Below are 12,624 nucleotides of genomic sequence, written 5' to 3' on the forward strand. Positions count from 1 at the left end.
CAATTTAGGATTCTTGATGCACTTTGGAGAGCAGGTCTGTTGGTTTGGTAGGAGCTATGGTATGTCTTAGGACAGAACAATATGGAGACCATCTGGTGAACCTACCCCTCTCTATCTAGTTTTTTTAAAAAAAGAATGTGAGATGACACCGAGTTTTCCATTCACTGCAGAGAATAACCAAAACTGGGTGTCTTGGACAGGAGATCTGTTACACTGAATTATGTAGACATCTACGACTTCTGCTTCCGGTCCATCTTCTTCTTAAGATTTCTAGGATTCATTGCCCAATAAATGTAATAAAATACACACAGTAGGGCCTATTATGCACGGCTGCCGAAACAGCGATTCCGGGTCACATGGAAAACATGGAGGGGGCAGAAGCAAAGCAAACCGCTTACGCACGGGACGGGACGCAACAGTGGTGCCTGCCGATTGGCCCGGCTGATTCCCGCCCTTCTGACAAGGAAGCAACTGCAGTTGCTCCCTGCCCAGCAGCCTGACGCCAAGTGACCTAGCGCCCACTGTATTAGTTGCAGTGGGCTTTACTTACTAGTCTTATATATTCCTACTGTTATAATGGTCAGTTCTTAGTTTGACGAAGAGTGCTTGCACTTGAAAGCTCATGCCTTGAATAAATCTTTGTTGGTCTTAAAGGTGCTACTGGACTCTGATTTTATTATATCTGATGCTAGTGATCCAAACATAGCCTACTTGGCTGCCAATTTCCGTCTAAAATATTTTCCTTTAGTAAATAATGTATTATTATTATAGTCATGGCTCAGGATCGTCTGATCACAGGAGCCCTGAAAAGGAAAAGGATGTAATTAATTCTGTAAGGTTTACAATTATGAGTTATAAATATTGAATTCCTTAACACCTGTTTCTATAAACTTTTATTCTTCATCTTTGTGCAGTTCTAAGAATTGAAAAAGATGTACCCCATGATGTCATTATCTTTGCTTCTCTGGAGTAAATAACAGGATGAGGAACATCAATTAGCAAACCCATGCAGTGATGGAAGGATTAAAATCCCATCCTTATTCCCCTCTCCCTAGTCCAAACTGGGACACCATTTCAGAGGTGTTAGCTTTTTTTAAACAGGGGAGGATCCAGTCATTGATCTCCCAGCATCCCATTTGTTTTGGACCAAATTATCTGCCACAGCAAAGCTTGATGCCTGCCCAATGTATATAACCACCCCTTCTTCTCCCCCTTTAACAGGGAGAAATAACTCAGCATCTTTCTGTGAATGTCTGTTAAAGCTGGTCTTCAATGTACAGAAGTAATTGAAAGGTCAAGAAATGAGGAAAAGGCATTGACTTACTCCCACTGCCTTCGAATACAGTCTACTGTCTTTATCAACCTACTGGTGAGATACAGCAGAGCAAAACTGGGGCAATCAGACACAGATGATAAAAATGATCAGAGATATAGAAGGGAAGATGAGTAAGGCAAGATCTGCTTTGTGTACAGAGGTGTTGCAAACTGGAGATCACATTGAAGGTCCCTGGAATAATAAATAGGATTTTTAAAAAGTTAATAATGTTTTTGAGCTTCTCCCCTCTTATCTGAACAAAAGTTCTTCAGTGAGACTAAACTATTTATCAGTCCCAGCAATGTGTGTTTGCCAAATAATGGAAGGGCCATACACAAAGAACAGTAAATGTGAATTTATATTGTGTATTGCACTCTGGATTTTAGGGTTTTCAGTGTTTTCCTCAAGAGCTCCAACTCAATGGGCTACTCTGGAGAAAGTTGCAATATGCATCTGAAGGACATTAGTATGCTACAGTTTGAATTACCGTTCTCAGCATTGTTCTACTGTTCTATTAGATGGTTATATTGTTATTTACTATACTGTTCATTGATACCTATTGATTTATCTGTACTGTTCCCCATTCTGCTAAGTTTTGCGTAAACTGCCCTGAGCCTTAGGGGAAGGTAGTATATAAATGCAATAAATAAATAAATAAATAAATAAATAAATAAATAAATAAATAAATAAATAAATAAATAAATAAAATGGAGATGAGTATAATGCAAGCACTTTGGATCCCCATTGGGAAGACAGGTGGGGTAAAGAAATAAATGCCAGCTTGGAAGTATTGCCTCCAAATTGGAAAATGCTATCTGCTGAAACATTCCTTTCCCATTCTTTTTTTTCAAGCTCCTTTAACCCAGTGACTTGAGAGACGAAGGAAAATATGGTGGGAAATGTGGTGGACTGCTTGTCCCCATGCTTTCCATTATGTGCCCCTGAATTTCCCCTCACCCCCATCCCTGTTGCCCTTTCACAGATCTCTAAAAACCAATGTAATGATTTCTTTATATCTGTCGAGTACATGAGAAAAAATTAAAAATAAATCCCACCTTATCACAAAACTGTTAACCATAATGCTTATCTGCCTCTGTGGCTGGATCCTAGACACGGTGAGCAGAGTTCTGGTTGCAGGAAAGGGCTTTCCATTCTGTAGCCTGTCTAAACACCCTGAGATGTTGCTCTTGAGTTTCAGAAGATAATCTGTAGGACTGAACAGGATATGGCACAGGACGAGCTTTGAAAATATGAAGCGCACTCTTTGCATGAGCAAAAAAGACAGACTGGATTTCAGGACAAAATTAAAAATACTCCAGGGAAACAAGTAATTTTCATCAGTAGTGAATTACATTACAAGAAGCAAGAAATAAAGATGTTCACAGATAAAGTGACCAATATACATCTACCAGGATTCAGTAAATGTCATGGGTATTACTCCCAGGATAAATCTGGCCTCAAAGAATTTGGAATGCATGAAGCGTGATGCAGGCACATAGTGTGAGTGTGGGAGAGGCTTCTATTTTGAGAAGTATTTAGAAGGCTTTCTCACAGATCCATGGAGGTCGCAAAACATCTTTATCCAACTCCAATAAGGTCAAAGCTTGAATGACATACTCCATTTTGGCCAAATGGCAAGGATAAATCTTAAGTATAGCCAGGAGATTCTAAAGCAGACATCAAATGTTGATTCAAGAGTTTGGGGGAATGTCCTTCAAGAAGAACCGTAAAAGAAACTGAACAGGAAACAGAATAGGTATCACTTACACAAGAGGTGACGACAACAGTACTTGATGACAGCCTATAAATCATTGTGTGATAATAATAAAACAGAAGAAGAATTATTTAGTAGGGTTGAAAAGGTCAAAACAAGGAATTAATGGTGATTCCTTGTACTTAGGGTGTTTTGCAACCTTAATGTGCTTTTGTACATGATACTTAAATTGATATTTTATTTACTTTTGCATACCAGAATATACTTTTGCAACTAGAATATACATTTAATTTCCACATTTCTTCCCTTCATTAATGTCATTCATAAACAGTATGAAAAAAGATTCAGTAATTACTTTTATTATAACATGTGACATGTGTCCTTAGAGACAGATATTGTATGTTCAGATAAGAGGCAGTGTAATGTATTATCTAGTTGATTAAGGATTGATAGAGGCAAATAGCTCATTGGGTAGTGTGGCCAGCTTCCAGGTTATTACATCTGATCTCCAGTTTACCAAGATCAGTTCTCCTGGAGGAAACGGGTGCTTTGAATGGTAGACTGTATGGCATTATACCCTGCTGAGGAAACTGAGAAAGCACAGAATAGAAATGTGCTATATAGTCGAACCTTTTACTATAAATCAGAAACACTATACATTCAGTCTCATTGCTTATCATTCTTCATGTTTGCAGTATAAAGGTAAAGGTAAAGGTATCCCCTGTGCAAGCACCGAGTCATGTCTGACCCTTGGGGTGACGCCCTCTAGCGTTTTCATGGCAGACTCAATACGGGGTGGTTTGCCAGTGCCTTCCCCAGTCATGACCGTTTACCCGCCAGCAAGCTGGGTACTCATTTTACCGACCTCGGAAGGATGGAAGGCTGAGTCAACCTTGAGCCGGCTGCTGGGATTGAACTCCCAGCCTTATGGGCAAAGCTTTCAGACGGCTGCCTTACCACTCTGCGCCACAAGAGGCCCTATGTTTGCAGTATACCACTGTCAAAAGTGAGCATAAGGCTAGAACCCAGGGGTTCTGATCTATGTGTCATTCTGCTTGCGGGAAGTAACTCACATTTACAGACAAACAGTTCAGTTATCCATCTATATGCAATGTAGCTCCTCCCTTTCCCAGGCTGACTTTTGGCTTCCACTGGCCTGTCTATAAATGCCATTGAATAAGGCCAGGAGGGGGCAGCTACTTATCTGTAGAGCTCCCTTTCACAGAATCTGTACCTTGATGTACCTGCCTAATAGGGCCCCCCATTTACCTGCCACAGGTAGTGAATTACCTGCACCCATCTCCAATTCTCCACTCCTGAGGAATTGGTGGGTGGGGTGGGAAAATGGCCTCCACATACGTTAAAGACCAAGAGACTAGGGGAGACATCCCAGAACATCACTAGAAATTATATCACATTCTCCCTAAACCTTGCCCTAACCAGGCATCATATTCATGAAATGTTGGGAATTCCTTGGGCCCCTGCTTGTATGCTTTCCCATTCCTGCTTAGTCATAGTGTTGACCTCTGAGGTCTGGTTCCCCTTCACTGGGACTCATACATCTTGCAACCTTTAGCAATCTGCTTAGAGCTACAGCATTCCCAATTTAAAGAATATTTGGATAAAATGGACCACGTGTAGGCTGAGCCACATGTCATTGGATCGGCGGGGGAAAATGCCAGACATGGCAAGCAATATATCCTGAGCGTAAAATAATGTAGTCCTTTGGACTTATAACCTTTCAGTTTCAAATACTGACTCCTTTTAACTTAAGTAGGTCACAAGTGAAGGAAAAGAAGAATGTGTTGTTGAGCCACAACTAATGGCAACCTAACCCTTGAGGTTTTCAATGTAAGAGAGGAGCAGAGGTGGTTTGCATTTCCTTCCTCTGTGCTATTGACAGTAGATGTATTGACTGGAGCCAACCCTGCTCTGACTCTCTTGGGCCAATTCAGACTAAAACTGTTAAGCATTTGAGTAAATAACAATGAAAACTCTACTGTATTTGCTCAAAAGGAAGATAATTCCCCCTAAACATGCTATGCACAAAAAAGAAATTATCAGAAACTAAAGGTTAGGCATGGCAGATTAGAAAAATCTGTTCTTATGTCTTTAATTTAATAGTTCTGGCATGGGGAGACAAAAGAAACCTGATCATGACAGTGCCGAAGAGAATTAAAAGGTACCTTTGTCACTTAAACTCAAACAGAAATTGAAGCAGAAGTGTTTAGGGATGTTTTCCTTTGTGCCCAGCAAAGATTTCAAATTCCTCTGAAAAGAAATTTCCTGCTCTTCCAATCTGCAGTTTAATAGCACTCAAGGATCTGTTTCTCACAGCACAATCTTATTTAGCAGCCTCTAAGCTTCAAGAGACCGAGAAGGATGTGACTTTACTTAGGATTGCACTGTTAGACTAGACTACATTCTAGATGGCACCTAGATCCAGTCAAATGACCTCAGATGGAATGCAATGCAACTGCATCTTACACATGATTGGCAAGTCAATGGCGTACTGGTTTTGCTTAAACTTGCTTTACAGTTTACCAAAAAAGCAGACTTCAGGTTTTTATTTCCAGGACTGTCACTGGCCATTCTTGTATATCTACAACAATAACATGCAATGAATTCTAGTGCATAGGGGTGGCTATGATCCATGGCTTATTCACAGGCAGATGTGAGCTAGATCTGTTCAGTTTGGCAATGAATTGCTTGACTGAGTTAATTTGCATTAGGTTTTTGAAAAAAAAACCCGAAAAACCACACACTATATATGCATGAAAGCACTGATGAGCCAAAAAGATCTGCAGCCATTAATGTCATTTAGATGAATGCCAAAGAGTAGATTTTTAAAAACATAGTATTTATTTATGACTGTGTTATATAATTTGTGACTAATTTAGCTATCTATTTAAACTGTTGGCTAGGAAGAAAAGTGGAGTTGTGGGAGGAGAGTGAGAAAGTACATGAGGAAAGAACAAATTATACTATACTGTTCAGAAGGAAGAGCTGAATACTTGAAGCAATCTGCTGAACAGCCATGGTCAGGTAAAGGAACACACAAACTACCCACTGAAAAACTGGAACCTTGTTTGCAACTGTCAAGCAGGATGTAGGATAACAGTTCATGATTCAAGATGCTGCTCCATCAGTGCTTGAGCCTCAGAGTCAATATGAGAAACTGAGGACGCGCCAGTCTTATGATTCAACAACCTTTAAAAGAATTTATATGGTAGAACTGTGGAGCATATAGGTTAAGACTTTAGGAGAGTTTCATGAAAAGCAAAACAAAGCTCTCCCTGCCTGTAGCAAACCAACAGGTCAGGGAAAGGGCTACATTGACATGCTAGTTGACTTCATGTGTGGAGTCTTTGTGGAAAGGCAATCAACATTATTATTTCCATACACACATGCCTATATTGAAGTTGTACAGTTGACTGTGCCAAAGCAGAATCTCAGAGGTTAAAGAGACAATCATCTCTACCTAATCTGCTTCTTCTTAAACTAATGGCTAAAGATCTACTGATGCCCATCATTGCTCAAATTTAACTTAGAAGTGGTAATCCCTTCCTATCCCCGTGGTCTAAAGTTCTGCTTACCATTACACATTCCAGCTGTCCCAGTGTGATCTACACAGCTATGCTGGGGTGTGCAGGAGAGAAATATTCGTCCTTTTGGTGGTTCATATGTTTCCAGATTCATAATGGCATAAAGAAATAGAGGATTTGTGGTTGTAATATCATCTGACTTCTGTACTGGAGTAGAATATACGTACTTTGCTGGAGGAAAAAAAAAAAAACCTCCCTGGAATCAAAGTTAAGAATAGTGGCATTGATAAAATTGTATCTGTTATCTGTAAAATTGCTTTAAGCCAGAAGCTTGCCTAGCAAAGGACAGAAGTTGCATTCATATTAGCATATATGTCATGTTTAATCAATCAAAAAAGAGCTGTAATTACTTCACTCTTTTCTTAGCAAACTTTAAGGCAGGGGAGCCATGAACCTATAAAAGTAAGTGTCATCCTGTTGGGATAGTTAGAGTTTTACAGGTAATTTGTTGCAGATTTTATGCAGATAGTGGATAATTATTTCCTTTCATGCTCATCTGCCAGCCTGCCATCCATTTTTAACACAGACATAAGGAGTACAGATTTAAAGATCAAATCTGCATGGATCCTGGAAGGGGGGGGGGATGATGTACACATTAGAAGACGGTTTCTTGGTCAACAAGCTACTCCTGATATTGCTTTAAGGTACCATCTTAAGCTGTGGATTTTGAGACTCTAAATATATAGTTCAACAAGGTAAGTTAGTTTGCATGCACTATAATAAGTTCTAGACTTCTGTTCACTATGTATTCATGAAAATGTTGCTAAAATGAAAGGTCTGACCCTACCAGGAAAAAAAGAGCTTCTCTTTCAGTTTGATTGTTTCTAAATTGAAGGCTCCGACCCCACCACTCTGCCGTCAAAAGGTTCATTCACTTCAAAGTCCCTCATACTGGTAAAGCATTTTACAGATCAGGCTGCAAGTGACTGTTTCTTGCGGTACTGAGCCCTTGATTAGCTGTAGCCCAAATGACCCAGAAAAAAGGAATGCATAGCTACACTGAAAATGACTTAAATTGTCAAAGGACACTGAATTGCCTGTACCGAAATCAGATGAATATATTTCAGGATACGCTAAAATTGGCACAGCTGTTTGATTTTAGAGTTTAGCTCCCTCACCCTAAGATGGTCTGCATTTTTCTGCTTCACGGATTAAACTTCTACACTGGGAATTTTTTTGTAAGAACATCTAGAAAAGGAAAACAGAAGAGCATTTCAATAAAGCTGGATTTGATATAATAGTTTGCCTGAGTGATACAAAGAGTTCCTTTTCCCCCTGACTTCTCAGAACTTGATTACAGGGCTATGACATTTTTATTCTCCAGGAGATCTGAGCAATGGATATGGCTCGCCCTGCCTGCATTTTGCCCCTGTGAGTTGGTTAGGCCACAAAAATGTGACTGCCCTAGACTCATGCATGAATTTAATTTTCTGATCAGGGAATTGATGCCAAGTCTCTATCATTCTCATCTGAGACTCTAGCCACTACACCACACTGTCTCTTAATAATTCTGTATGCTTCTACTACTGAAGGCAATTTGGGAATAACATCTATGAGTTTATCAGCAGTCAAAACATAAAGCTGTCTGTGGAATTGTAATAAATGGGAAAAAATCATTTAACTTTACCACCCCAAGAGGATCTGAAAGTAACTTCAGCCAGATATTCTTCTGCCTTGCCAGCATGGTGTAGTGGTTAAGAGTGGTGGTTTCCAATCTGGCAAGCCCGGTTTGATTCTTTGCTCCTCCTCCACATGCAGCTAGCTGGATGTCCTTGGGCTCATCACAGCCCTGAAAATGCTGCTCTCACAGACCTCTTCTGCATGGCCGCCACTGGGTGTTTGTGACTTTGTCCCGTCACTTCTCACGTCCTCATGGGGAAAGATTTTCCCTGCTAGACCCAGTCCGCCCTGGATTACTGCCTCCACATGAAGCAGTTGGGGTAAAGACACTCCACCACGCTTTGCAGTGGCAGGGGTGGGTGGGCTGTTTTCACTAAGATGCATTGCAACACAATCTCACCTTCATGAAAAAATTTTATATGCCCCAGTCAGCTTCACACCACGGCAAAGTGCCGCAGACCCAACTGGGGCATTGTTTGTCCCTTTCAGGACACTGTAGGAGGGGGAGGAGCCAGGCCTGACCTGGGATAGGCCCTGTTGGAATCTTTGGTATATATATATAAAAAAGTGTGTGTGTGTGTGGAATTATCCACATTCCCTTGCCATGGAGCAATGGGGGGCCTAATTTGGGCCAGTCCTGTCCTGGGGCTAGGCTGAGTGAAAGTAGGGATTAGCCCCCTTGTCCCATGTGAAAGTAGGGATTAGCCCCCTTGTCCCATGCATGCCACCCCAGTTTTTCCCCCCATGTGGAAAAGGTCACAGAGCACTCACATCAGCTCTCTCTCTGGCCCACCTACCTCACAGAGTGCCCGTAGTAGGGAGAGGAAGGGAAAGTCATTGTAAGCCATTTTGAAACTCCTTTGGGTAAAGAAAAAGTGGACTATAGGAACCAAGTCTTCTTCTTCTTCCTCACATGAGAAACTTTTCCCAAAGGGAAAATTGTACAGCATTTGAATGTCATTTGTATTTTTTTTACTTGAACAGGCAATTTTCACTGAAGTCAGCAAATATTTTAACAAAATATTTAAATACATTTGCATTAATCTTATATTGCTATTTATATCTCAGTTGCATTATATTACAGTGAAATGAAGGCAAAAGATCACTGGCTCACAGACATTGTCAAGGACAGTCGTGTCATTAATGTCAACTGAGACACAGTGCTCTGTCGTGGAAACACCCTGCGCTTACAGTAATCATGTTATAATATCAAGTGATATATATGCATATGTGAACTTGAACAGTTCCGCAGGGCCTGCAAAAGGGAGCTCCTCTACCCAGCATTTGATTGAGGCCTACCTGAACCACCACTTCCCTGAGCCTCCCTCCTATGGTACCCACCATAATTCCACCCAACCCACTGGCTATCAATAGGAGTTACTTCAATGTTTAATTTTTCTATGGTTCCATGTTGCTTATTGTTTCACTTTACTCATTATTGTTAATCTAAGTTATCTGTATTGTTGCTGTTCTGTTTTATATGAACTGCCCTGAGCCTTCGGGGAGGGTGGTATACAAAGAAACAAAGAAACAAACAAACCCATCCATAGTGTTCACTGGATAGGAAAAGATTACTAGTGGCTACTCCCATACAGGCCCATACCAAATCCTTTCCACTTATCGTTCCTGGCCCTAGAGAAGCGCGCCTGGCCTCGACCAGAGCCAGGGCCTTTTCGGTCCTGCCTCCTACCTGGTGGAATGAGCTCCCGGGTGAGCTGCGGGCCCTGCAGGACTTACCAGCTTTCTGCAGGGCCTGCAAGACGGAGCTCTTCCGCCAGGTTTTTGGTTGAGGCCGGGGTCAGCGAATGAGTGCCAACATTCCCCCCCCCCCCGGACCTAGCATCTCCTCCCCACCCTCCCTGCCGCTCTGTTAGCAGGGGTGGGAATAATAAGTGCCGCCATGTTGGGATTGTTTTTAAAGTCTTTTAATGGGTATTTTAATGGGGATAGGACTGTTGTGACCCACCACGAGCCTACGGGGAGTGGCGGGAAATAAATCTAATTAATAATAATAATAATAATAATAATAATAATAATAATAATAATAATAATAATAAGCAATACCTCTAAAAGAAACATGCCAAACTTCTCAGGTGATTGCGTAATATTTCCCAGTGTTGGTTTTACTTTAAATCTGCCATATGCAGGTTTTCTACAAATGCAAATAAATCCAAGCCTCATTCAGATATGCTTCAAGTGTTTCAGCAACAACTTTTGTCAGGGGATTGTCTTGAGCAAGAGTGTTATACTGATGTCACAGTTGGATACAATTTGTCACTATTCCACAAAAGTTCTATATTTAAGGTGACCAGATTTTAACATTGGTAAAGCGGGACACCATTGACTGGGGGGGGGGGGGGTCCTTGATTAACATTTGGTTTATATGGAGCAACAAAAATTTTCATAGAATGCATAGAACGCAAAAATAGTATTTTAATATATATATTTTAATTTCAACGTAAGTACAATTTGCCAGGTATCCCCAGATGTCCCTCCAAAAGTGGGACAATCTGGTCACCTTATCTATATTGCATTAGCCAAAATTGGCCCCAAAGCACCTAGCCACAGTGATCCATGCAATGGTTGCCTCTAGGCTGGGTTACTGCAACTCGCTGTATGCAGGCCTTTTCTTATGCCTGCTCTGGAAACTGCAGTTGGTCCAAACTGCAGCTGCCCATGTTCTCACTCAAATACCATGGAAAGATCCCATTATTCCAATCCTCCAGCAGCTGCACTGGTTACCAATTAAATACTGGATCAAGTTTAAGGTACTGGGACTCACCTTAAAGACCATATGCGATCCGGCCCCTGCATATCTCAAGGACCATCTGCTGGATTACATTCCCCGAAGAGCAACCCACTCTATTCATTCAAACAGACTGGTGATCCCTGACACCCAAGCTGATTTGCCTCACCTCTTCCAGAGCCAGGGTCTTCTCCTCCATTGCCCCAACCTGGTGGAATGAGGTTCCCAACAAAATAAAGGCCCTATTGGGTCTCAAACTGTTCCATAGGGCCTGCAAAATGTCTTTTGGCTGAGACTAGTGCCAGGGACCTCCCTTAAACCGAGGCCCCCCCCCAGGCAACTCAGACACTCCACACACACCAACTGAAAACTGCTGTCTCCCCCCCCCCCAACCTGATCTATTACCCTGTGCTCAAAGTCCTGAGTTTTGACTGCTGTTTGCCTGTTCTTGTTTATTACACCCTCAGTTCATATTGTTATACATGTTTTAAATGTACTAGTTCTACTGTTCCATGTACAGCACGCTGAGACATTGCAGTGAGAAGCACTATATAAATTAAATTAATAACCTAATAAAATAAATAAATAAAATCTACATTTCAGTGGCGATCCATGGCAGATGTCACCATGTGTACTTTTACTCATTAAAAGCAGTGAACAGAGGAAGGGGATAGTGATTTGAATCAGGGGTATGATGCCAAGACGTAGAGGTGAGCCCTTCCCTCTCCCCCCCACCCAAATAATTTCCCCATCCTTACCAAAGTGGCTATAAGCCACAATAAGACAGCCTCCATATGAAGGATTTGCTGTGCCCTGTAACCTGCATTACTCCAAACTTTCCAGAAACATCAGCAGCAAACTGAATTTCCCCACCATGTGGCTGGGGAGCTTTCGTCAGACCCTTCCCCCCCCCTGGCCGTGGATTTTACCTTGTCCCCGGGCTCCGTGGAGTGCTGTCGTGGCCTGTTTGAGCTGCCTTGAAGTGGAGGCAGGCAGGTGATGGACCGATTGGCTGGTGCTCTGCGCCTGCTGATTGGCCCCTCTGTTGTGAGCCTGGGGGCAAGGGGCCAATCGAAAGGCGCATACTGTGCGCATTCCGAGTGGCCCCTCAGGGTTCAGTATCCCGGACACCCTGCCCCCCTTAGCGAATTATAGAGTGTACAGATTCTATGATTCTAATGGAGCACTGTTTGGTGAGAACACTCCATTGACACGGTGAATGCCTCTGCACTGTGGTGACAGTGATTGGATCCAGATTAGATGTCTCTGCAGACACAAGGATTTCTATCCATGACCTCCTCCCTCTAGCAGCAGCCTGCTAGAGGCAATGCAATGTCATCAAAACTGGGATTTCCCCCCCCCCCAAAAAAAAACAAAACAGCAGCACTTGATAAATGGTAGCTACTTCCGTTGGTAGAGGAAGTGCCTCAGTCAAGTGCAGCCTGTAGCTAAGTTGCACACTCATTCATGTATTACAATGAGACCTACCTATGTCCTTGATGTATTAATAGAAGATATAGAATTACCCATGCACTTTGCACCAAAATTTGTACCTTCTCCAATTGCTTCCTGCCAGAGAAATGCTGAACTTTGTTGTTTCGCTGTTTTGTTTTTCGACATCTTC

Source organism: Paroedura picta, chromosome 2 (assembly GCF_049243985.1).
Source record: "Paroedura picta isolate Pp20150507F chromosome 2, Ppicta_v3.0, whole genome shotgun sequence".
In the NCBI taxonomy this organism is placed as follows: Eukaryota; Metazoa; Chordata; class Lepidosauria; order Squamata; family Gekkonidae; genus Paroedura; species Paroedura picta.